Here is a 25,495-nt window from a genome sequence, read left to right as displayed (position 1 = left end):
TCATTTGTGTTGCAACATATCCTCAAGTGGGAAAATTGTCTGGTGACAAAATAGAAAGTAGGCCACTGGGGAGAAAATACACACACACACACACACACACACACACACACATTTGGGGTAAAAAGACAAATCCATCTGATTAAATAGACTCTGTTTTATCACCATATGTACATAATATTTAAAATAAAGAAAAATGTCACAAGAATGGCCGGAGATTCTTTTTTTCCACTGCAAGACCTGAATGAACATAAGGCATGTATTTCCGGAGCTATGTTTAAAAAAGAAGAAGAGGGCCTTTGCCCCTAAGTGGCAATCCCCCGTCGGGGTGGGGGCGGGGAGCTGGCCCAAACTGCTGGGCAGAGAAGGAAGAGGCTGCTTAGGAAATCCCTGTGAGCTATAAAGGAAGTGAGGACACAGAAAATGCAGAGACCCAATAACCCCCTAAGAACCACAGAAGCCTCTAAATTTCCATTGGAGGTTTGAGAGTTGGCCCTGGTGGGAGGAGAAAGATGACACAGAGACCAAAGGCAAGAGAAGCAACAACAAAGGCCTTTCGGGGGAAGCCAGAGGAATTTGGAGGTGCAGTGACTGACAGTGGAGACCCTGGGAGCGGAGGTGGCCAGGCCCTCCCTTCGCCACTGTCCTCAGGCTGCCCGCAGGACACTTGGGGAAGGTCCTTGTCTTGGCCAGACACTTGGCTGACGGGCTGACTGTGCCATTTGAAAGGGACGTGGGAAGCCCAAGGGGGGGTAGGAGCCTCTTCGGGAGGGGACTTTCCCTGGCCCGTGAGGTTTCAGATCATGTTCTGCAACAGCCTCCAGGCTTGTGACAGCGTTTCGGGGAAATGAGACAACTCAAATGCAAATCACAAAGGAAAAGAAGTTCAGCCTGGCTTGAGAAAACCAACTGGGCCCTGCCGAGCCTGACAGCCCCCGCCCCCCGAAGCTCGCTGGAAGGGGGACACAGAGGCCAAGGGCCACAGCGCTGGGGGGTAAACACGAAGCAGGGCCTGGCTGCCCGGCGGCCTGCTCTGTGCTTGGGCCCTGCGTGCATTGCCCCTTGTCCATCCAGAAGGAAACGTCACAGAGACATTATTAACCCTATTCTCATCTGTAAGGGTGAGAAAACACACTCAGGGGAATTAAGTGGGAAATTAGCCACCATCACCCAGGTCCGGGGCCAAGATTCAAACCGAGGCCCATCTGATCCCAGGGATCATGCTTCTCCCCTTGACTCTTCTGCCACTAATTGAGGTGACTCGCTGCACAAATCACAGTTTTCTTTATACCTAGACTTTTCCTTGGGGACGTGGTACAGGTAATCTTAACGTCAGATAAGGTAGCAGCTTAAAACTAGCCAATTGCAGCCCTGATATGCCCGTCCCTAAGCCGTTTTGTGGAAAGGGGTAAGTCAGGCAACTTCCCCGAGTCTCTGCATTCTCCTCTATAAAATGGGTCAGGCCTGGGCGCTTCTCCTTTCTCAACTTCTGTGAGGCTTTCCTAGTCCTCATGTGCTGAAGGGAAAACATTTCAAAGTTGTATTTGTTTTTTTTTTTAACAGCGCATATGATGGGATTATCACATTCCAGTTCTCTGTGGATACCGTATGTGTAAGGACCCCACGCTCAGAAAGTAAAAATATTCTTAAGACAGTGTTTTAGATGGCCTTGCGAGTGGAGCCAGAGCATTCCCAGCCAACCCTCTGTTAGCACAAAGGCTGGATGGAAAAAAAAAAAAAAAGCCACTCAACATTCTTTGCCCCTTCCCAGCATAAATCATCACTTGCTGTGGGAAAATGATTACTTGCCAGGATGTAGGGCCTATGACTCATGATGCCGTTGTCCTCGGCCCCCGGTTGAGCAAGAACTAAAGGTGAAAAGACTGAGAAGCTGGGCTGAGGACTCTGGATTGCCGACTGTTCCACCTATGACACCGTAAGAGAGGAAAACCGAAAGCTAGGTGAGCAGCTGGGCCAGTGGAGTCACACGCTGCTGTGCTGTGGGGCCAAGCCCAGGGCAGAAGGACGTGGGCCCCTGGCTTTCTGAGTCATTCCTTGGGTCTGAGTCGTTATAACCCCAAAGAGGCATTGATTGACAAAATGCAAATAATACCACCCCTGGGCTTGTCCTGACAGGCAACCAGCGTGCTAATTAATGCTTGTGTAAGAGATACTCTCCACATCCGGAAACACCAGCAAACTTCACAGAGAAGGGGTTAAAATTGCTCAACATGAGCATTCTTCTTCTAGCCTAGAAGTACATGAGGTCTTAGACACCACAAACACCTCCCCTTGTGGTTTCAGCAACTACTGTGCTATACTTTCTCCTTTGTTGCTCTAAGCTTATGGAATATCTGCTGTAAACACACTTCCTATTATATTGCTCTACGTGGTCTTTGGTGTCTTTAAAGAAGGTTTGGTTAGAACAAAGAGCCATCTTGTGATCAAAAGAATAAAAAGCTAAAATTACATACTGCATATATAATGTCCTAGGAACTTATGAAATGCAATAAAAAATTTTTTTATAGATTTTATTTATTTATTCATGAGAGACACAGAGAGAGGCAGAGACCGAGGCAGAGGGAGAAGCAGGCTCCCTGCAGGGAGCCCCATGTGGACCCCAGGACCCCGGGGTCACGACCTGAGCCAAGGCGGACACTCAACTGCTGAGCCACCCAGGTGCCCTGCGATAGGAAAAATTGATGTTATCTACTCTGAGCATTGTTCTTTACTTTCTTCTTTACTGTCTTAAAGATAGTGAAAGTAGAAGCTCATTATGGAGATGTTGTAGAAGGGAAGATTTTTTTTTTTTTTTTTAATTCTCCTAGTTTGGGGAGGGGCCATTAGATACGGTCTTAGGGTGGTGGTTTGTGATTAAGGAACTAGAGTAGAGTTACTTGGGATAATGAAATGAAACCAGAGTTAGCTCGTCTTCAACTGATGTCAGGAAACAGTAGGTCTTTGGATATGAAAACCTCAGAGAATGGAAGCCCCTTCCTAATGCTAGCAGGATAAATGAAGAATAGTAGTTCTTCAAGTATGTTCCACAGAACTCTAGACCCATGGGGCACCTGCATAAAGAAGGTTTTGTACTCCAAAGTAAGCAGATGGGCTAAGTCTGCAGAATGGTGTCTTCTGCACCACAGCCACCCTGTTAGAGAAGCCGGGCACCTTTGTCACACCCAGCATATCCCCAAGGCACTGAGGCCCTTGGAACCATGCCCCTCCCCTTTTTATGTTTCATGTGACACTTTTTAATCCTGTACAACTAGTGCTTCACGACCAATTCTTGGTGAAATGCTGGTGAGGAAGGAAATTATAAGGGGAAGAATTTACACGGAAAGGGATCCGCAGAAGGTTCCTGATCAGTGAGGCCCCAAAAGGTAAGATCCTAACATGAAGAGAGGTAGACAAGGGACACCATGCAGATGAGCGATGGGTTGAACTGACCAGGAGAGGGGATCAAAACTTAGAAAAGGAAGCCAGCACTTAGAGTACTTAAATTATATGGCACACAGTGTACCCAGCTTTGTGGGGAGGAGTTATTACTCTATTTACTATTAGGAAGAATAAGCAACTCACCCAAGACCACATACCAAGCAATTTAGAGCATGAAGGCTCAGGCAGGCCCGTCCAGCCAGACAGTCACGCAGAGCACGGCTGCCAGGGCTGTCGGCCACCGAGACCGGGACGGGAATGGTATGTGTGGAGCTGTGAGGTAGCGGTGACACGGCCTCCTGGGATCTGAAAACAGATATGACGGTTTTCAAAGCTGGAGTGTGCTTTCCTCTGCAGGCAGAAGCAGGCTGATACAGTGGGAGAAAAACAAAAAAACAAAAAACAAAAAACAAAAAACCCACACTTCTGTTTCTTTCCTTCCTTCCATCTTGGGTCCCTTAGTTATCAAACTTCTGGAGAAACAGGCAGGAATCGTGCCTTTAAAACTTTCTCTTGGGGCCCCTGGGTGGCTCAGTGGTTGGGCGTCTGCCTTTAGGGTCCTGGGATCGAGTCCTGCATGGGGCTGCTTCTCCCTCTGCCTGTGTCTCTGCCTCTCTGTGTCTCTCATGAATAGATAACTAAATCTTTTTTAAAAAATAAATAAAGGAAAAATAAATAAAAGAAAACTTTCTCTTGCCAATTCAAAGCAGGCAGCATTTTCTCTCATAGGAGGTCCTCTCTTCTGATGTCCAGAGGAAAACAGGCTCCAGTTTGTCTCCCCCAGAGGGGACAGGCCACAGGCACTCCACCTGGGCACCCACACGCGTCCCGTTCCTCTGGCTTCCTCAAAGCCCTGCTCTGTGAGCACTGCCACTGGGTCCAGGAGGGACGTCTGACGGCCGTGACACTGAAGGATCATGCAAAAAGACAGGTGCTCTGGGCTAAAAATAAATGTTCTCTTTTAAGAGCTGCCATCGACTTTATCTAAACTAATACTAAAAAAAAAAAAAATACACTACTACTAGATTCTCTAGGTGGTTGGAATTCAGGGAAAAGCTTCAGATTTTCTTGGGTATATTGTTTACATGGGAGACTGCATCTCAGAGAGCCCATCTTCGTACAGTGCGTGGATTGGAGGAGCTAGGCATGGTAGGCAAGGTGTTGCTTCATCAGTAAGCCTTCACCTTATTTAATCTCCCCGTTTAACAGTTTAAAACAAGATTACCCCAATATATCTGTTTTTACCTACGAACGACCTAAATCTGCTGCCTGGTAATGTATTATGAATGATATAAAGCACTCACAAAAAAAGGCTTTTAAAAGATATTTAAAGATACATTTATTTATTTTCACTATTTCCCCCATACCTCGATAAATCAAGGGATCGGCGCACCTCACTTTGTGATCACTGACCTTACAGTTTGCCTGTCATGAGAGAACTCATCTATTAAATGAGCTCAGAAAGCTTTTGAGTCTCTAAATAATCTCGTTAAAAACCTGAACAGCCCATTAATAACCTGATTGGTCTTAAGGCAATTGAACTATGCCCTCATAAAAAACCATTAAGCAAAAGAATGTAGGCCGCTGGTTGGCTGGCTCGCAAGGAGTTACTTCTAGTTCCCCAAATGCTTTTGGATCACTGCCCACTGGATTTTAAGGGAACAGCTAAATATCGTCTCCTCGGTAATGTTATTCTCCCTCAAGTGCGTGTAATCTTGCAGAGCTGTTTCTCCAGAAGAGAACAAGGTTATGTGAAGGGGAGAGAACATCTCTCCCTCCAGGGCAGTTGTGCAATGCAGGGTCAAGGGCTCTGTCTACAGAACTCAAAACCAGATCTTCAGGGAGTGCTAGGAGAAGAGAAGGAGCTGAACAGGGTGATCGTGCCCCTGCTTGGGCACGGCAATTACTTGGTTTTTCAGATGAAGAGTGCTGTCGGAGGCCCAACAAACTATTTGGCACGACCAATACAAAAATTTAAAAAAGAGAAAAAGGTACCAGAGTGGGTGTGGAATATTTGCTGGGTATGGAACAGCACTAACTAACGCCCTCACACGCACTCTCCATCTAGATGCCCCATGCACAAAATTCTCCTACTTAGAAGGGGAGTATTGGTCGTTCACCTCACTCTTCCTTTAAAGGTATGTTCATGTCTCTTTCCATTTAAAAAAGTCTATATTTGCTTTTTAAGAGACTCCTTGGCAGAAAAACCGACCAAACCACTATTAACGTCTTAGTGTGACCTTAGGGAAAGGTCTCATGACTGATAAAAGCGCTAAGAGGATTGACAATTTGGTGATCCGTGACTCTGTAAAGAAGGAAGATGCAAAGGGAAAGGGCTTGGAAGGGCTACGGATCTCCAAGGGGGGACCCTTGGGGAAAATGGAGAATAGGAGGATCTCGGAAGGGCAAACAGCATCGTTCAGACTCTGGTTTAGAAACCATTCTAATGGCAGCCACTCGAAATTTGGGTTCTTTGCTGGGCTAGTTCAGCGACCACTGAAATGAGGAAGTAAGCCCAACGCTTTTGTAAGCCTCAGAGTCCATAGAAGTTATGGAAATTCCTGGTGGGCTCACAAGAGACTCTACACGGAGGCAAGGAAAGGCAGGGAGATTCCACCAATGAGTCAGACCAAAGGGCCAAGGAAGGCCTACAAAAGCTTTTCTCAGACAAAACGAATCATTGAGAAACTTGGGAGAATGAAATCAAGTTAACAGATTTGGGAGAAATGGGTGTATTTCCTATAGGACCCGGGAAAGAACACTAAACGACAAACCTTTGGACTTAAAGACTGAGTGAGAAGGTTGCTTGGGTGGGAGAGAGACAACAGAGCGGCAGGTGCCGGCCCCCGGGGCTGGTGACAGCGTTGGGGGAGGCCCTGTGGGCAGTGGGCACCAGGAAAGCCCCCAGCATACCTGGAGGGGCTCCGGGGAGCCGAAGGCAAGTCCAGAGTCTGTGAGGGGAGGTGACGAGTGAGGCTGAGCCTCTGTAAAGCCTAATCCTCGATGCAATGGGCCTGGCGATGACCTTGCCCGAGGCTCTCTAACTCCACAGCCCCAAGGACATGGAGATGAACTGCATCAGGAGGGAGCACATTGATGGGAGATGACTAATATATGGACGAGACTTTCTCGTAAGCTTTTTCTTATTGAACACATCTGTGATAGAGGCTCTGGCATCACATTTTATACAACACAAACTCTGTAAAAACTCTGAAGTGACTATTAAGTGCGTGATGTCAGGTCCAATGTGGGCCTAAATAACACCGGACGCCACAGACGGTAATTTAGAAGGTTCTAATCACATCTTGACAACAAAAACATTAGAGTCTATATAATAATGTCAAAGCATCTGAATGAAAAGAGAAAAACACAAGCAATATTTTTTTTTTCTGCAAAAGCCAAACATCTGGATATTTTGGAAGACTGAACAGATATTTCATAAAACCACAGTTTTTAAAGTTAAAACGTTCTGTGATCTGCTTGGATCTAATTATTTTCCATGGTTTTGCGTGAATATGGAAAAGAGTATTGGTTCAATAACTAATAACTGAATATAATAATGATAATTCATAGGTAGTGGTGGTTGAGCTTCAAAATTCCTATCCGATATATGTATTTTTAGCGCCTGTGTTTTACAGGGAGTGAACCTTTCACGCATCGTTAGCTCAGCTGCGGAGGGCAGGGTCCTTCAGGACTCACCACTATGGTCAGCTGTTGAACCCGCGTTGGCCTTGTGGTCACTCACATCTTTTAAATTAGATTTAAATAAGAATTTTGTTCTTCATTAGCCATCATTTCTCTTACATGTTTTTATCTTATTACACCCTGTTTTACCGTAGCCGAAGTACCTGCTGGCTTGTCACCTTCCCGACTAGGCTGTAATTCCTCCGCTGCTTACACGGGGTGGCCGGTTCCTGGCTGTGCTGGGACACAGCAGGTGCTCAATTAATATTTATTAAACTAAACAAGAGCTGAAACCCATGTAAAATTAGGACTTCAGCTAGCGTTCAGAGAGCACGTCAGATCATTTGCACCTTAGCTAATTTCCATACTTAGGCCAAGGTAGGCCTGCAACTTTGATTTCATCAGGTTGCTCAGTATTCACGTCAACTTGGATGCAGTTTTATTACTTTAATTTGTTAGTTCAGTGTGTTCACCATGACTTTCCTTTTGGTTTTCCCTTTTGCTGATCCCTCGCCAGCGTTTCTACGCTTCCTTCTCACTCCCCGCTTGGTCGCTGCCTCTGGACAAATCCAGGCAGTCATTTGTTAGATTTAAGATAAAAGTTAGAGACACAGGAAGAAAAAACAAACAGAAACCTTGGGCATCACGTTTTTGCTTTTAGTTTTATTTCCCAAATCACTGTAAAAACAACTTGGAGCTATTTTCTTTCCTTTTCCCTTTTTAGCACGTTGTACACCCTGGACAGGCAGCTATGGTTTCTTAATGATTCTACATGATTTTTAATGCCTGGCCTTTAAATATTCAAAACAGTTTGTTAAGTCCATAATTAAATTTTAACTTGTTTTTCGAAGTCTGTGCCTCTGCAGAACCACTGAGAAACACGAAAGACAAATGTTGGCACTTGTTTTCGTAGCATAATCAGAATCCATTTCCTAGGGGGAAGAAATGTTTCTGTGGTTTGTACTTGTATGCACAGTGACCCACCTCCCTGCAGACCCAGGCTGGGGTACACTACAGGCCACGCAGGGCACAAATGCAACCTTTAAATGCTCCCAATTCCCCAATAGAGGGCAAGGTCAGGAGCGAAGCCCATAGCTATCCTCCAGTGTGGATCTCCAACTCTACCTCTTGCCTCTTGCCAACCTACAGCTTAAATAATTTTTTGAAATTGTAAATTTTGGGTGAATTTTTTAAATCAATTTCAGCTGCACAAGAATAGAGATGGGAGCATAATAAGCCCTCCCACCTCCCCAACTCATTAATCAAATATTAATTCTGATATATTCTCTTCTAAATGTTTTTTTAAAGATTTTATTTATTCATTCATGAGAGACACAGAAAGAGAAGCAGAGACACTGACTTTAAACTGTTAAACAGGGGAGATCAGGCAGAGGGAGAAGCAGGCTCCATACAGGGAGCCTGATGCGGGACTGGATCCTGGGACTCCAAGATCACACCCTGGGCCGAAGGAAGGTACTCAACTGCTGAGCCACCCACCCTGCTGGGGATCCCCCAGATACGTTCTCTTCTAAAGGGGCACACCTCAGTCCATGATTTCCAGAACATGCCAGGTCAAAATGTTACACACATCAAAGTCAAATGATATTCAAAATATTCGTCTAGTGTTTTTCCTGCAGCATAGTCTAAGCTGGCTTCCAAATCGACTGTAGAATTGATTAATCTTATTTATTAAACTTTCTGGCCTATCCCTCAGCTTTCTAATTCCCTGGGGAATCTACACTTGCAGACATACTTCAACACCTAAGTATGAACTAGACTTGATCATGTCTACCCAAGTCTTGGCCCTCACTGTTTCCATGCTGCAAGAATCACGCTACTTGAATGGAATTTGGTTGTTTCAAATGCATTTAATTCAGGGTTTGTTTTGTTTATTAGTTTGTTTTAGGGCTTTGCTCTCCCTATTTTGCCTCACATGGATATTTTGCCCAATTTTCCCTACTTTATCTTCCTTCTTCACTCCCCACCTTGCTACTGCCTCTCAACAAACCCATTTCCAGATCTAAGTATTAAGGCTGTACCTACACGGGCAAAGTGGGGAGCTAAGGCAACTCTGGAGAAGAGTTCAGCACAAAATAGCAACCTCCTGATCCAGGGGAAGGCAGGTGGAGCTCTGTAAGGGCTGAGTCTCTCCACCCTGACGCAAACTGATACGAGATAATTTCTATATCTTTCCATCCACTCTCAAAAAGCATATGTATTTTTACTACATTTAACCAGCACGTTTAGATGGCTCTTGTGTGCCAAGTATAAGCAGAGAGCGCTGGGGCCAAGGAAGGTCAAAGACGTGCAAGGGAAGGGAAGAACAATATGAAGGAACTAGATCGGGGCTGTGGTCTTTATATTCACTCTCTTTTGTAATACCTAACACAGATCACCTCTGAGTGATGCAGAAAGAGAGACTCGGAGAAGTTAATGAACTGGCCTGTGCTTTCACAGTCAGTAGGTAAAAGAACCAGCATCTGAAAGCAGCTGGCCTGATCCCACAGTCCATCATCTTTCTACTTGCTGCCCTCTGCCTTCACACCAAATGCGTCTGCCCTGATGATGTTTTAAAAACCATAAGGAGAGGCAAGATTTACACAGATCGGAAAAGCAAAAAAATAAAAATAAATGGAAAAAGAACACGAGATGGAAAAAAAAAAATAAAGAACATGAGATGGGATTCAACAAAATCCAACAAGGAAGGTGCTCAAAAACCACAATGTGTGGTCATGAACAAAAAGTAAAGACAGGAGGGACAGTCTGTGTGGAAAGGAGGTTGGCCTTGATGTCCACCCCATTAAGTTCAGGAATTATCGCTTTTTCCTGTGCTGATGTGAACTTTGGATTCTTTGGGTGACTGTTCCTTGCTCTACCATGGCGTCTGAATTCAATTCAGAGCCCTGGAATCCATTTGTACTGTTGACTCTTCTCATTCTTTAGCCCCCTACTCACCTACCTTCACCGAACCCCTTCCCTAAAATACCGGTGAGGCCAGTAATCTTTCAGAAATAACAAGAAAGCAGGATTTACAATTATTTTGATAATGTCTGTGCAAACAGCCATAAATTCTATACTTTACATCATGCAAAGGGCTGCAGTGTTGACAGTAAGAAAGGGTCAAACCAAATATTTGCATCTGGGGCCTCACCTGTTAGACCGGCAGTGAAGAGTCCAAAGTACAGCCCCAAGGCACCCGCCGAGGCCCACCAGTGCATTTACGACTATTTTCCTGAAAGTTCCTGCCAGCCAACCCTCGGGGGCCCACTGCCGGCTCCTTTGAAATGGGGATCTCACCTCTCCCCATTCACTTATCGAAAATATGTCCATTACAGGATCAGATAAAGTCATTTGTATACTTATTTGAAATTCTTAGCAGCCCTGCCTGCTTTGGACCAGGAAGACAGTCATTTAAAGCTACAGTCTGATAAAAGAAGAAAAAAAAAATCACTGGGGAACTGTCTCCTCACCCTCGACACCTCCTGTCTCCTTCTAGGGTTTGACCTGAAATCCTGGTGTGCAGCAGTGAAAGGGAAAATATGTATTCATGTTACTGGGAACCCCTAACACCGTCTTCCTTCTGCTCCTCAGATCATAGGAAATCAAGAATTTTTGAGGAAGCAATTTCATGTTGGTTTTGGTGGATTGAAACAAATTCAGGCCACCAGATAAAAGAAAGAAGAGGAATGGAAATAAGATCACCCTGCCCCACCTCAAGCCTGGAGACCTTACTGTCGAAGCAGCATTTTTTTTTTATTTTTTTATTTTTTATTATTTTTTAAATTTAATTTTATTTATTTATGATAGGCACACAGTGAGAGAGAGAGAAAGGCAGAGACATAGGCAGAGGGAGAAGCAGGCTCCATGCACCGGGAGCCTGACGTGGGATTCGATCCCGAGTCTCCAGGATCACGCCCTGGGCCAAAGGCAGGCGCCAAACCGCTGCGCCACCCAGGGATCCCAGCATTTTTTTTTTTTTAATATAAACTTAGCATAAATAATTACCAGGAAGAAGTGAACCCATATTTCTTACAATAAAGAATATTCTAACTAACGAGCTCCAACTACGCTGAAGTCTCATGTCATGCCCGCTTGGAGAGTGGGTATCATACAAGGCACTTCCCAGAGCCCCCATGTGCCATACTGATAGACAGAAGCACTGTACAGACAGCAACCAACCTGTACAGTCAGGATTTTCTGGATATTCTTGATGTAAATATCTTGTCCCACTGCCGGAATAGCAAAACGTGTGTCTCAAAAAAAAAAAAAAGAAAGAAAGAAAGAAAGAAAAAAGAAAAATGTGTGTCTCTACGTCCATCTGCATTAAGCTCAAGCGTGTGTGTTCTCTGTTATAGGATGACTCTGTCCTCATTGAATACGGTCTAACAAAGCAGGGGCATCGGTCATATTCAAAATCTTTCTGCGTAACATATTCATCACATCTTGTTAATTATAGACTAAATAGAGTCTGAGCCCAGTTTTGAGGGCTAATAACAGGGGAAATATTATTTACTAACCTGATTTTACTTCTCGATTAACATATACCAACGTTCTGGGTTCGGAAATGATTTTCCCTATTATTTTGGTTTTTCCATGAGCAGCCCCAGAATAATAGTTAGAAGCTGAAATACAATCCCATTCCTTAGATGCTGGCTTCACTGGTTTTTTCAAAGAACCAAGGCCTCTTGTAGTCCTCAAGCGTATCCACACAGCCACCTGCCGATGGGCTAGTAGTTTTGGTGTGAAAGCATCAGGGTGGGGGCTCAGCTGTGGAACCCAGAAAGCTGGAGGATGGCCACCGAACACTCAGCGTGTAAGAATAATGGAACTGCCTTAGCTCAGAAAAAAAAAAAAAATCCTAAATTACATTTTCCTGATGCGTCCAGCAGAGTAGATGCAAGCCCCCGAAGCCTGGAGTCGTCCACAGGGTGCTGCCCCAGTCATGCCCTAGTGGACGCTCTGGGAGGTTCCATAAACCCCAGAGAATATGCTCATGTGTGGAAATGTTGCCAGAGAATTGTGGTGGGTGTATATTGTGGTTTGAGTTCCTTTATGACTAAATGGTTTACTTCTTTCTTTCTTTCTTTCTTTCTTTCTTTCTTTCTTTCTTTCTTTCTTTCTTTCTTTCTTCTTTCTTTCTTCCTTTCTCTTTCTTTGGGTCTGAGTGGCTATGAACCATCACCGTGAGGACAGTTTGCTGGGTTTGGGTTTGTTTTCAACGAGTGCACCAGTCCTTTTCGAGATGCAGCTGCCACAGAAAAGGAAGAAAGAAACCATGAGGTGAGTGGGGGGAGGAGAGAGGGGAGCACCAGGAGAGAGAACGCACCAAGTCTGACCACTTGTGAATCTAGGCCTCTGCCCGGTGGGGGGAATCACCGGCCAATAATAAAAGTGTGATGGAGTCTAGGTCCTTTATTTAGCTTGGCTCCTTCCAAGGACAGCCAAGCAGGATGCAGGGGGGTGACTGCTACAGCACCCACCCGTGCCACCCCCCGCTGGGGCGCAACTGCGTGGCCTTGGGGAGCAATGCATGCCAAGGTGTGTCAGGCCCGCCAGCTGACTGGACCGGTGCTTGCAACAACTAATGGCTCCTCGTTTTCATGCTGAAAATATGCGCCCCTTGGAACCTCTTGTCTCCTGGTCAGATGTGCGTGATGTGATCTACACTGTGGAATGCAGCCCGGGCATGTGCTTGCAAGCGCTCGGATCCAAGAATCAGGTTTCTATTATATACGTGGTCTGTATTGCCTTCTGCAGTGACCTCCATGCATTTTTTTTTTTCTTCATTTGAATTGTGGGCTTATTTTTAAATGATCCGTGTTCCATCAATCCCTTAGCCCCAAATGTCTGGCTGATAGGTAAGTGTGCTACAGTTATCAAAACGTCCCGGAGACGGATTTCACAAGCTCCTTTTTGCCTCCTCTGGTCCTACACCTGGGAAGTGCTGTGGTGTGGGTAACAGAGAGGTGGGGGTACAGCTGCCCTGGGCCCGCTCTCTGGGCTGGCACCTCTGCTGCGTGGTGCGTGAGTAGACGTGGCCGGGATTGCAGGCTTCTCAAAGAGACACCATGGGTCCCGTGGACACAGCATTAATACATTTGCCAAACTATTTACATATTATTGTTTACTTCCTCATGAAGCTGGCTGTGTTCATTGAAGCTTATCTCGCAGGCATGTAGGGCGTGAGGAACACGCTTCACGTTTCTGGAAGGTAGAAAGCCTAAGCATCTTAGTTATAGGCCTTCCTTCTCCACTAGCCTACCAGTAGGCTTTTGTGACTTATTTAATTTTTCTGGGGCTTGGTTTAGGAACCCTTCTTTGGACCCAGAGAAGTTTTTGGGTGTTTGTTTTTCCCTGTAGGATCTCCCTGAGTCTTTGCTATGCTAATGAGGGCTATGAGTTCCAGGAGTGTGCAGTGAATCCCAAGCTGACAGGACTATTGAACACTTTTTCCCTCAAAAAAGTGCTCACATCCTGGACTTTATTGCAAGTGTTCCATAGAATATAGTTGGGGGGATGCCTGAGTGGCTCAGTGGTTGAGCATCTGCCTTCAGCCCAGGGCGTGATCCCAGGGTCCTGAGATCGAGTCCCACATCACGCTCCCTGCACGGAGCCTGCTTCTCCCTCTGCCTGTGTCTCTGCCTCTCTCTCTCTCTCTCATTCTGTCTTTCATGAATAAATAAATAAAATCTTAAAAATATATATATATAGTTGGAAAAAGCCATAGAACTAGAAGTGTTCTTCTTGCTTTGACGTACTATGAATCTATAAAGACAATGCAGAATTACACACATTTAATGGATATATAGAGAGGTCGTTTATGATCCTGTTGTCTCAATCAAGGCTTTATGTCCCAGGTAACAGTCCTCACTGCTTTTGGTTACTTGTCCCTCGCCACGGTATGGGTGGCAGGCAGCGTCCTGAGATGGCCCCCGAGATTCCTGCTCCCCAATGTAAATATGCACCACAATATCCTTTCTTTGAGTGTGAGCAGAACTTGTGAATATGACGGGATATCATTTCCATGATTATGTTCCTTTATACGACAAAAAGGGGTCTCGTGAATGTAACTAAAGTCTCCCGTCAATTGGCTGGGAATTAATCCAAGGAGAGTTACCCTGCATGGATCTGACCCAATTAAATGAGTCCTTAAAAGAAGTCAGAGATTTGAAGCCAGAGACACTCTCCTCTTGGCCTTGAAGGAGCAAACTGCCATGTGTAGACGGCACCACAGGGCAGAGAATGTCAAGAAGGCTCGGCCTGCGGGGAATGACCCCAGCAAGAGAGCAGGGAGCTTACTCCTACTACCACACGCAACTCAATTCTGCCAGCCACCAGGCCGTGAGCTTGGAAGAGAACCCTGATGAAAGCCTAGGCCTGGCCAGCATCTTGTGGAGGAAGCCCTGAGCAGAGGGTCCAGCTACCCTGTGCCCATACCTCCGATCTGTAGAAACTGAGCCAACAAATGGTGTTATTTTAAGCCACTAAATCCGTGTAATTTGTTACACAGCAATAACAAATGCACACTTGCGTGTGCATGATGGAGCCAGGTGGGTCCTCAGCATTAAACTGGAAAGGTTTTTCACTTTCTGCCCTCTAAACTTTAGTTTAAAAAAAAAACAGAAGTGGCTGGTCTCGGTACTGAGTGAATCGATCTCAGCAACCATCTTCCTTGGGGAATTCTTTTCCAAAAGTCCACGTCTTTCAGAGGACATCTGATCAGTATTAAAAAGTCCCTTAGTTTTTTGTCTGGCTTTGGTTTTGTTTTAAGATGGCAAAGATCAACCTAACATACAAGTACTCAAGAGAAAGTAATTAACATTTTTGCCAGCAAGTCCCTTTTTTAAATCAACCAGTTGTCTAAACGGATACACCAATAGTTCTAGACTGATTCCTCTATAAAATATTTTGTTCTTCATGGAATAGATAACTATTTATTTATTATTTATTTTTTAAGATTTTATTTATTCATGAGAGACACAGAGAGAGACAGAGACAGAGACACAGGCAGAAGGAGAAGTGGGCTCCATGCAGGGAGCCCGACAGGGGATTCAATCCCGGGTCTCTAGGATCAGGCCCTGGGCTGAAGGCAGCACTAAACCGCTGAGCCACCCAGGCTGCCCAATAGGTAACTTTTTAAAGAAAACAATGCTATTCTAAGAATAGTCTCTATCATGGGATTTTTTTTTTGATGATTTTCCATATCTTTATATGTGTACTGATAATGTATATACATACAAGGCCTGGCCTCTGGGTCTCACCAACATTGGGTATATTAATTATATTTTTAGTAGCTTCTTCCTTGAGAATTGAACAAATCATCATCAAAACCAAGCTAATAAAGGAAGGATTTTTTTTCCAGATGAGGAGTTAAAGGGCAAATATTATTTATCTGATAATATATACTATTTCTCTCTAGGAATATGAGAAGACAGGGATTCCCATAGTACTCCTGAAGAGTTGGAAAGTTTCCTGGTAAAGCTGAACTTGTTTCTCATCCTTATTCGAATGCCCACTCACATGCCCGATGTCTAGCCTACCACCTTCCCCACATTAAAGTGGCTCAGTTTCTGTTTGCTACATCAAGTAAGTTTGAACCATCTCCTCTGCCCTATTAGTAGTACTCCCTGACCCGACCAAACTTCCTCTCATTTCAGAACGACCCAAGGTGAGGAAGGGTAAACAATGAGAATGACAATTAAGAACTGGTGATTTCCAGAAGCAAAACAGAAGCCCCATTTGCTTTACTTCATGTCGTAATTTCCCAGATCTGTTCCTCTTGGCCAATGTTGAGCCAGGCATTTTCTCCCTTGAAGGCTGAGCAACTTCTTACAAAACCACACTCTGTGGGTTTTCCCAGGTGCTGTTATTTCCTGAGCAGTACATGATAACAGTCCCTTACTTGTCACAGACTGAAAGTTTACAAAAAGTCTTGTCTCAGCTCATTTGATCCTCACAATAGTTCCATAGGGGTCAAGCCAAGTGTCATTATTTCCCACTTCTAAATAACAGAAATGTCTGTTTTTTTTGGAATTATGTGACTGGTCTAACTATGGCGAGCTGTGATGCTGAGTTTGGAATCCACATCTTTTGAGTGTAAGTCAATCTTTCCCCAGGATTCCTATCCTCCTACAAAAATGTCAGTGAATGGATGGAAATAAATATTCAATAGGCAATGGCTTCCTACTGTTCCCTGGTCTTACCCACCCAAGTCCTCTGCCCCACTTGTAAAGGGCACGTGTGACCATGGCTAACACCATCAAGTACAAGTTCCCAAGCATAAATCTGGATCCTGCCTACCTCTGAGTCTGACCCTTTATCTTCCAGGAATGCTCCATTTCTTATAGTCCCTTCCTCATACTTTCTTTCTGCCTGGACTTGCTCTGACTGCATTTTTCTGTCTGAGTAAGTTGTATTTGTCCTTGAAGACTCTGCTCAGACTTTGCCCAGGCTGGCCAAGCTAGTCCCCATCTATGTCCAGTCTAGTCCTCTATTTATCACATTATTAAAATTTCTGCTAATACATACGCACCTCTCTAGGATATGGGTCTGTTGATGTGTCTGATTTATCTTCTGTCCTCTGTATTTACCCCAGTGCTAGGAATTTCATCTGTAAATGTTTGTGGAATTAGGATTTTTTTTTTTTTAAGGAGTGATTTTATCGGCTAGGAAATAAAAAGCCAAACATAGTGAACCTCCAGAGGTGTAGCTTCTCTACCTAATCTGGTTCTGAGGGAACTGAGAGTCTAAGAATGGAATGAATTGCTATACATTAGGCTGGAGATGGGCGTGGAGAACAGAGGGGGAAAATGCTCATAAGCTTTGGAAAGTTCTGCTGAGGATCCTGAGGATTTCAGGTCACATGCTTAGGCACTTGGGTGGCCATGAAGTTACCCCCTTTGAACTCTCCCTTCCAGAGCACCTGCAGCAGGGAACATAGCTGTCTGACAGCCCCAAACTGACATAACTTTGGATCCACTGCAGCATTATAGTTAGGTCTCCTTCCCATCGGCTGCTCCCAGACAAGGAGAACACAGTAGGGGTAGGAAACCTGGGCCATTTCTGCCTGATCAGGTCTCCTCTGATAGGACGTGAGCTCAGGGAGCCCAGGGAGCCCTACTGGCGTAGCTGAGACTCTCAGAACTGGACTGTGGTCTGCAGCTGCTTCCAACCAGATCCTCTCTTCTCTCCTGAAGCTTGCTCTTGCTTACTCAGGCTCTCCACTCCTTTTTCTCCTTCGCAAGCATTTCCCCCAATTACTCTCTTGCCCAGGTAATCTTTCCTTGACATCTGCTCTTCAGAAGACCTGGACTTCTAAACTAAGAGAGTTAGTACTCTAAGTACTCAAGATTTAGGTCCAAAAGTCAAATTTTAGACTTGCTACTCAAAATGCATAAACTCTGCTTACAATTTAACAACGCCTTTAGTCTAAAGCTATGTAGTAGTTTCGAATCTGAGCTAAAAATACCATAAAACAGGACAAATGGGTTCTGCTTCTGTGTAACTGATATACACAGAGGCCAAGTAGACAGTAAAAGTAGCCCAGGTTGGCCTATAAGTAGTGTGAAAAATATCATGGTTCACTTGACTCATGGGACAACAGGAGTGTGATCAAGTCATCGAGGTACCAGAGGGGTTGAAGAGCATGGACCAGGTGTCCAACAGTTACAGAGTATAAACAGCACAGCTGTCCCCATCACTAACCAGCTGAGGAAAGCCCCAGGAAGAGGATATTGCAAGAAGTGAATTGTGTATCAACTGCTATAATAGGGTGACCTTTCGGTCTTTTTTTTTTTTTTTAATTTGTATGGCATTTCCAATCATTTATACTTTTGTTGTGGCTATGGATACTCATGACAGGAAAGGTGTATGAGAATTGTGCAGGTTGTTATCTGGAAGTATTTCATCGTATGGAGAAGTCATTCAGACACCAAACAGCAGAGTTACCCTTAAAAAACTCCTTCAAGTAGGGTCTCCAAGCACCATGAGAACACAGCCTCTGGTTCTTCAAAAAGGCAGCAACCAGTCACCCAAACATGCTATGCTGTGTTTCAACTCTTTCACAGGATCTTTTCAGCTACAATTAAATTAAGCTATCAGCCCCTTAAGGATGTGGGCAAGTCCATGAAGTAACAACAGTTCTACACATTGATACTTCAGTAACTCAGTCTGACTGGTTTTCTTATCTTTATTTTTCTGAGCCTTGTCTTAATGTGATTTACAGTTTTGTCTTTCTTCAAAATGACATGTTAAAAAAAAAAAAAGAAATTAAGTGAACTTTTCAATAAATCCAAAGAAAAAACAAGGTATATGTCAGCCATGATGAAATCCTAGGTGATTAGAGCTTCTTCAGATTAATGCAGTATCTCTCACATTTATTGAACTCATTGAAAAACATAAAGTAATGTAAATTATGGTCCCTCCCACACCTGTGCTAGAGATTCTAATACAACCTCCCAAAAAGAGTCGGCTCCCAACCTCTGTGAAACCTAGGAGTCAACATTTTCCAGAACTTCTTTTTTCCCTACTGTTTAATATTACAGAAATAATACCTTTCATTTCCTTTTCCAAATATAAAATTATATAATGATACTGAGAATGTTTTCCAAACCACAAATATCCTAATAAATATCCTGCTATATCCTACTCCATCTCTGAATATCAGGATAGGTCTCACAAACATCACTGAGAATTATTGATCTAGTCTAACACTTTTACTCTGCAGAAAACCTGAGGTTGGAGATTAAATAATTTGTCCAAGCTTGCAAAATTAATAAAGACTGAAATGTATTAATGTAATATAAATTTATTTAATCAATTTGAAGAGTATAACCCCCTATTGTTGAGAGGCGGTGAATATAACCACCAAAACACAATTACTACTCCAAAATGATAAACTCTGATGCTATGTTTCCTATATTATAATTTGATTTTGTCTACTAAGTTCCCACCGTCTCTTTTCTATGCAGCCTTTCCTGGTGAACACAGTGCACAGCAAAGCACAATTCCTGCCCTCCGGAAGCTCGCTGTCCAACAAGCACAACAGACAGGTGAATCAATGACTTCGATTTATGATGCAGGTTTGATGACGAGAGAGCAGAGCAAGACTGAAGCACAGAAGAAAACAAGTGAATCAAGTCAAGGCTCGTGGGGACGCCTGAGGGGCTCAGTGGTTGAGCGTCTGCCCTCGGCTCAGGGCGTGATCCTGGAGTCCCGGGATCGAGTCCCACGTCAGACTGCCTGCATGGAGCCTGCTTCTCCCTCTGCCTGTGTCTCTGCCTCTCTCTGTGTGTCTCTCATGAATAAATAAATAAAATCTTAAAAAAAAAAAAAGACTCGTGGTCAGGAAGGCTTCCTGGAGCACTCCTCTGGCCACCACACAATGAGACACCCCCAAAGACAGAGCCTGTACCTGGTTATCGCCCTGACTCCACACCGCCTACTACTACCACTGGCTCATTAGCCCTTCGTAAGTATCACTTGCACCTTCGCATAACCGTTTCCTACATTATTCTTTAGCCAAATAGTTTCTACAACTTTGCAAACACATGATTGAACTCATTATTGTTTTTTTTTTTTTCTTTCTTGAAATTTGAGCTAAATTTACCCAACCATATAATACCAAAGGGGGGAAAAAATCTCACTTTTACATCTTTCTATCCAAAAGGCAATCTCTTTTACCACCTCTTTTTGTTGTTTCACTCATGAGAACTTGGATACTTGAGTGTTTGTGTAAATGAAAACAAAAATAGAATTCTGTTTGTATGAATCTTACAATACAACAAAATAAACCCACCAATTAAAAATATTCAGATCAGATGGATGGGCTGCATTATTTCAATCACAATATAGGGCAAGACTCAAAAAGTTTCAGGGCCATCTTACAAGGCCTGTAAGTTGGTGACCCTCAACTGCTTCTTTCCTCCTCCCTTTTCTATTGGCTTCAGTCCTGGCCTGGACAAGCACTGTGATAGCATAGCCTCTTACTCAGATCTCCAGAATTGTGCCACCCACAGTGCAATGGCTGGAGGCCAGAGCACTGCCAGTCACACAGACATGAGTCAGGCTGTGACATGCAAGAATTCCCACTCAGGTTCTTTCCTGATGGTTTTCTTGGAATTGCCACCATCAACAGCAAGATGGTGAGAAATGTGTGATATAAAAGAAATATGTGGTAGGGCTGGTCAGAAACCTTGACTCCCACTCTTGTGACTTTCTCAATGTGTGACCATTAGCAGTTTTTCTTTTTTTTTTTTTTTTTTTTTTCATTAGCAGTTTTTCTAATCTGTTCTGCTATCTCACAGTTACTATAAAAATCAGAATGAGATGATGAAAATTAATAGTTTAATTTTTGTTAGTGAGAGGAGAGAGACATTCTCACATTTATTTGGTCACAGGGTAAATTATAAGACCTTCTGGAGAACAATTTAGCTGATAATTATCAGACTTTTTAAATGCCCAGGACTTTGGCCTAGTGATTCCTCTGGAAATTTAGCCTCCGGAAATAATGAAGAAAGTGCAAAAAGATATATGTGAAAGTAGGTATATTACTGTGCTGATTGTAATAACAAGATGTTAGAAACAATTGAATGTCCAATAATAGAAAGTGGTCAAATAGAGTAGAATGTACCTGCATAATAGTATAGTGTACAGCTACTAAAAATAATGTTGCAAAAATATAAAATACAGCTATCGGTACATAATGGCATGTAAAGGTTATTATTATTAAGTATACAGGCAAGTTAAAAAAATGTGTATATATGGTGTGAAAGATATGTGTATGTGTATATATATATATATATCCATAAACATCTACATAGAGAAGTGGGATGGGTATGGAACTATACTCACCAAAGTGTCCAAAGAGTTTAACTCAGAGTAGTATTTTTTTTTATTTTCCTTCTATTTATGTGTCTGTTTTCTAATTTTTCTATAATATGCATATATTTCTATTATAACAAGTAAAAAATAACCTTACATTTAGAAAGTAAAATAGCATGTATGAAAACCTACACTCCACTGTTATGGTATCTCCAGGGATCAGAGTATTATATACACCTATGAATTACAAAGGTTTTGTCATCTCAATGATATATGTCACTGTACATTTGTAATAGAAATGGAATAGAAAAAGCCCCCCTTTTCCATAGTAAGAGATTGCTGAGCCCTCAAAATACTGAAATATTTTGTAAATTTTCCCTAAAATCAACACTCCTTTAGTAAACTTAATTGAGGTTAATGAAGAAACCAAAGATCTCCATGAAGAAGGTGATGTTGTGAAAAGGCTCTGATCCATTCATCTTGTATAACAAGTTTGACCATCTTTACCCACTAAACATACAGCAGAGAGTGTTCTAAAATAGTTACCTCATTTGCAAATAGGAAACTCCAGTTCTATTGCTGGTTCCGGCAAAAACTTTCTGCAGAAACTCAGACAAGTATAACTTGTCTGTGCTTGAATTAATTTGTCTGTGAAATGAACATCATGTTGGCAAATCCTTTAAGTGAAGTTTAGCTTTTGAATGTAAAAATATTATAAACCTCCTTAAAATGAAGTAGGAGGAGAATTTGGAAGAGGACGAGAAGAAAGTTTTGATGATTCATTAAAGAAAAATTCATAGCCATTTCTCAACGAGATGCTACAAAATAGCTTTAATGAGCCAATTCCAGTGATTTAACTCCAAAACATTACTCTGTTGCTGCTAAAATTTTAACTATTGGCATTGATATCTGACTTATAAACACCACTATATCTTATATGGGTCAAGTCTTTTAAACTTTTAGCTAACTTTAATTTAAATACTATTTTTCTCAACAATACTAACCTTTTAATGCAAAATTACCCAAATTATACAGTATTTATTTTTGAAATAAATTACTGAACTATATTTTACTGAATTGTCAATTATAAAACATGGAAACACAACTAATAAAAAGAAATCCATGTCTCTATCCATTGTTGACTGCTTTTCAAGTGAGAGAGTCATGTAGAATTGAAGATGTTCCATAACAAATATATCAAGTCTGAGTCTATTGAATCAGCAGTAAATTACTTGCCTTTCGAAGATATGTTAATGATTTTGTAACACTAGGACAATAATTTTCAAATTTTCCCCATCCCTAGCACCTACAAAGAATGACGGTTGGCACTCACACTTCTTCTCCTTTTTTCCATACTCTTCAGTCTATTATGTGTATTTTCACATTCTTAATTTATGAACTATGCCTCTATGCCCAATCCATTCTGAAAGATGCTACCATCACACATAAAACACAATATAATTAACCCAGAAAAAAAAAAAAAAAAAAGATGGGACACCTGGGTGGCTCAGTGGTTGAGCGTCCGCCTTAGGCTCAGAGAGTGATCCGGGGTCCTGAGATCGTTCCCACATCAGGCTTTCTGCTCAGCAGGGAGTCTGCTTCTCCCTCCTACTCTCCCTTTGTGCTCTTCCCTTCTCTCTTTCAAATAAATAAATAAAATCTTAAAAAAAAAAAAAAAAAACCTCTTGATACAAGTAAACCATACCATGCCATAGAGTGCTAAAGAAAATAAGGACAATTCACTTTCAAAGGGAAGATGAGTGCTCCAATGCCCAAATTGAATCAGAACTGCATGTGATCAGTACATGTCCTGGAACATAATAGGTGCCCAGTAAATGTCCGAGGATTTTGTTTTTCCCTTGTGCTATTTCTGAGCCACAAGTTTTGTGAAAGTCAGACCTGAACATTAAAATATGAGTAAGATTGGAATAGGAAAAAGGGAATGGAATAGGCATTAGCACAGGATATTATTAGGACAAAATGTTCAAAGGCAGGATGACATACTCTGATTCAATGAACTGAACCCCTCAGTTGGAGCAGAGGTGTTGGTAATGGAGACAGAGCTATACGGATGAGAGTCCAGTGATCTTTGGTGCTTGCACTTGGAAATGCACTATCCCATTCTATCAATTGAGTATTCATCAAATATATACTGGATCTAAAATGAGTGCTTGGAGCTCATCAGGACCTCTGGTCCTCTTCTACTCTTTCCTTGCCTAACAGCCCTGTCCTCTCTTTAGTCCCATAATTACCCTGCTTAGATTTTGTGGTTAAACATTCTGACTCCTCTCTTACCAACGCTCTGGGCTCCCCGGCCCCACTGTCTTTCCATAGTGTCTCCTTGGCCAAACCCCAAAACCGGAGACCTCACCTGTTTACTTTTTCCATGCAGCTTACCAGGTTTGGTTCAGTGATGCATGGTGCAGGTGAAAAGTAATATTGGGGGAAGAAGGCAAGATGGTGGAAGAGTAGGGTCCTCCTTTCATCTGGTCCCCCAAATTTAGCTGGATAACTTTCAACCCATCCTGAGCACCTATGAATTCCACCTGAGATGTAAAGAAAGAGTAGCTGGAACACTACAAAGGGAAAGGTGTCTGCTCCTTGCAAGGTGCAAGGAGAAGAGAAGAGAAGAGAAGAGAAGAGAAGAGAAGAGAAGAGAAGAGAAGAGAAGAGAAGAGAAGAGAGGAGAAACAAAGGGGATATATCTGAAGATAAATGCGAGGGGGAGGGAGCCTTTGTCAGCCTGCTGCGGGAAAGTGATACAGCGCACAATTGAGACCTTTAGGAATCTGCTCCAGAGAGAGTTTTCCCTGCCTGAGAAGAGCTCTCAGGAAGGACAGTGAGGTCTCAATACTCCCGGAGGCACAGAATAGTATGCAGAGGCCTACACTGCCAAAATCCCCAAGCGTTAGAGTGGCAAACGGGTTTGGGTGAGCGAGCCCAGGAGAGAGCTCAGTTTGTGCCATAAACTGTAAACCATGGTTAGGTTGGGGGACCGCTGCCGCACTAGGTCCCAGTAAAGGACTGGAATGCAACAGCCCTCTGCGGGCATCTGGGAGAGGTGGAGCAGGTGCACACTCCAGCGGGTGAGTGCTGTCTGCCCCAGGGCCTGGCAGGGGACAGAAGTGGACTATCCCCTGTTCCCACCAGGAGGGGCAGACCCAGTGAACGCACAAGCTCATGAAAGCTCTCCCAGTGCCCTTCAAAATGTAGAAATCAGTGTCCCCATGCCTGCCCCCAGGGGGATCTCCGCCAGTTCACACTAAGATCCTGCAGGTTGGTACCTGCTGGGAGCTCTTGGTTCTGGGGCTGGAGAGCTGGCTGCAGCTATTTTTTTTTTTTCTCCTTCACCTGGGCAAGGCATGGCCTCCAGGGAACAAAGTCCTACCAGGGCAGACAGCTCACACTGAGCCCAGCCACCTGGCAAGGGGTGAGGCACCTCCACCCAGACACAGACACCTGGGAATCAGCACAGCAGGCCCCTTCCCCAGAAGAACTGCTGGAAAAACAGGGGAACAGCAAGTTTACTGACCAAGCAGTTCTGGAAAGCTCCAGGACTGAGGGAAAATAGTATATAGAACTCGAGGTTTTTTTCCTTATGATTTGTTCATCTTTCAGGTAAAAAATATCAAATATTCTTTCTTTTTTCCTGCCTCAACTACAATATTTTATCCACTCTTCATTTTTCAGTTTTTTCCTTTTTGACTTGTGTTTTTTTACAATGATATGTCATAGATACATTCTTCATTTTTGGCTTCCTTTCAACATATTTTTGTAAATATGTAAGTTTTGGGTATTTGAGGGGACTTTTTGATTTGTTTTCTTTTATGATTTTTAGATTTAGTACCTTCTAACATACAGACCAAAATACCCTCAGAACCAAGTGGAGCACCTTGTTAGTCCATTCTGTGAGATTATATTCTCTCTTTCTTCCCATTCTACCCCTCTCTTTTTTCTTCTTGTTTTTGTTTTTGCTGTTGTTACTGTTGTTTCTCTATATAAATTTTGCTTTTTTTATATCAATTTGGAACTTAGTACCTTCTAACATACAGACCAAAACACACTCAGAACCAAGAGGATCATTGTCTTGGTCCATTCTGTGAATATATTCTCTCTCTCCCATATTTCCTTCCCTCCGCACTTTTTTAAATTGTTACTATTTTTTTAAAAATTTGTTTTTCACTTTCATTGTTTTTGTTTTTTTCTTTTATTCTCTGGTCCCTGACTTCCTTGGAATTGTTTGGGGTGTATTTTCCTTAAGTGTTGGTTGATATTTTTGCCTTGGCTCACTCATACAGCCATTCTGCACTGGGAAAAAAAAAAAAAAAAGACTAGAAGGAATAATTCATCCCAAAAGAAAGAACCAGAATACTCTCTACCACAGATCTAATGGATATGGATTTAAGTAAGATGTCAAAGACAGAATTCAGGATTACAGTTATAAAATTACTGGTGGTTCTTGGAAAAAGCATAAAAGACTCTAGAGATTCTCTTACTGCAGAAATGAGATCTAATCAGACCAAAATTAAAAATACTTTAACTGAGATGTAGTCTG

At 43.0% G+C, this 25,495-nt stretch overlaps 1 long non-coding RNA gene across 1 annotated transcript; it reads left to right on the top strand.

The window, feature by feature from the left end:
• Positions 1-3,308: 3,308 nt before the first annotated feature.
• Positions 3,309-19,371, top strand: LOC121471493. The gene is made up of 4 exons (XR_005982694.1): positions 3,309-3,380; positions 12,313-12,399; positions 15,539-15,705; positions 19,089-19,371. It is a non-coding gene; the product is annotated as an uncharacterized LOC121471493 (long non-coding RNA).
• Positions 19,372-25,495: the final 6,124 nt, after the last annotated feature.

The sequence above is a fragment of the Vulpes lagopus genome, chromosome 1 (assembly GCF_018345385.1).
Source record: "Vulpes lagopus strain Blue_001 chromosome 1, ASM1834538v1, whole genome shotgun sequence".
Classification (NCBI taxonomy): Eukaryota; Metazoa; Chordata; class Mammalia; order Carnivora; family Canidae; genus Vulpes; species Vulpes lagopus.
Note: the sequence above shows the minus strand (reverse complement) of the source record. Positions and strands in the feature narration are given on the sequence as shown.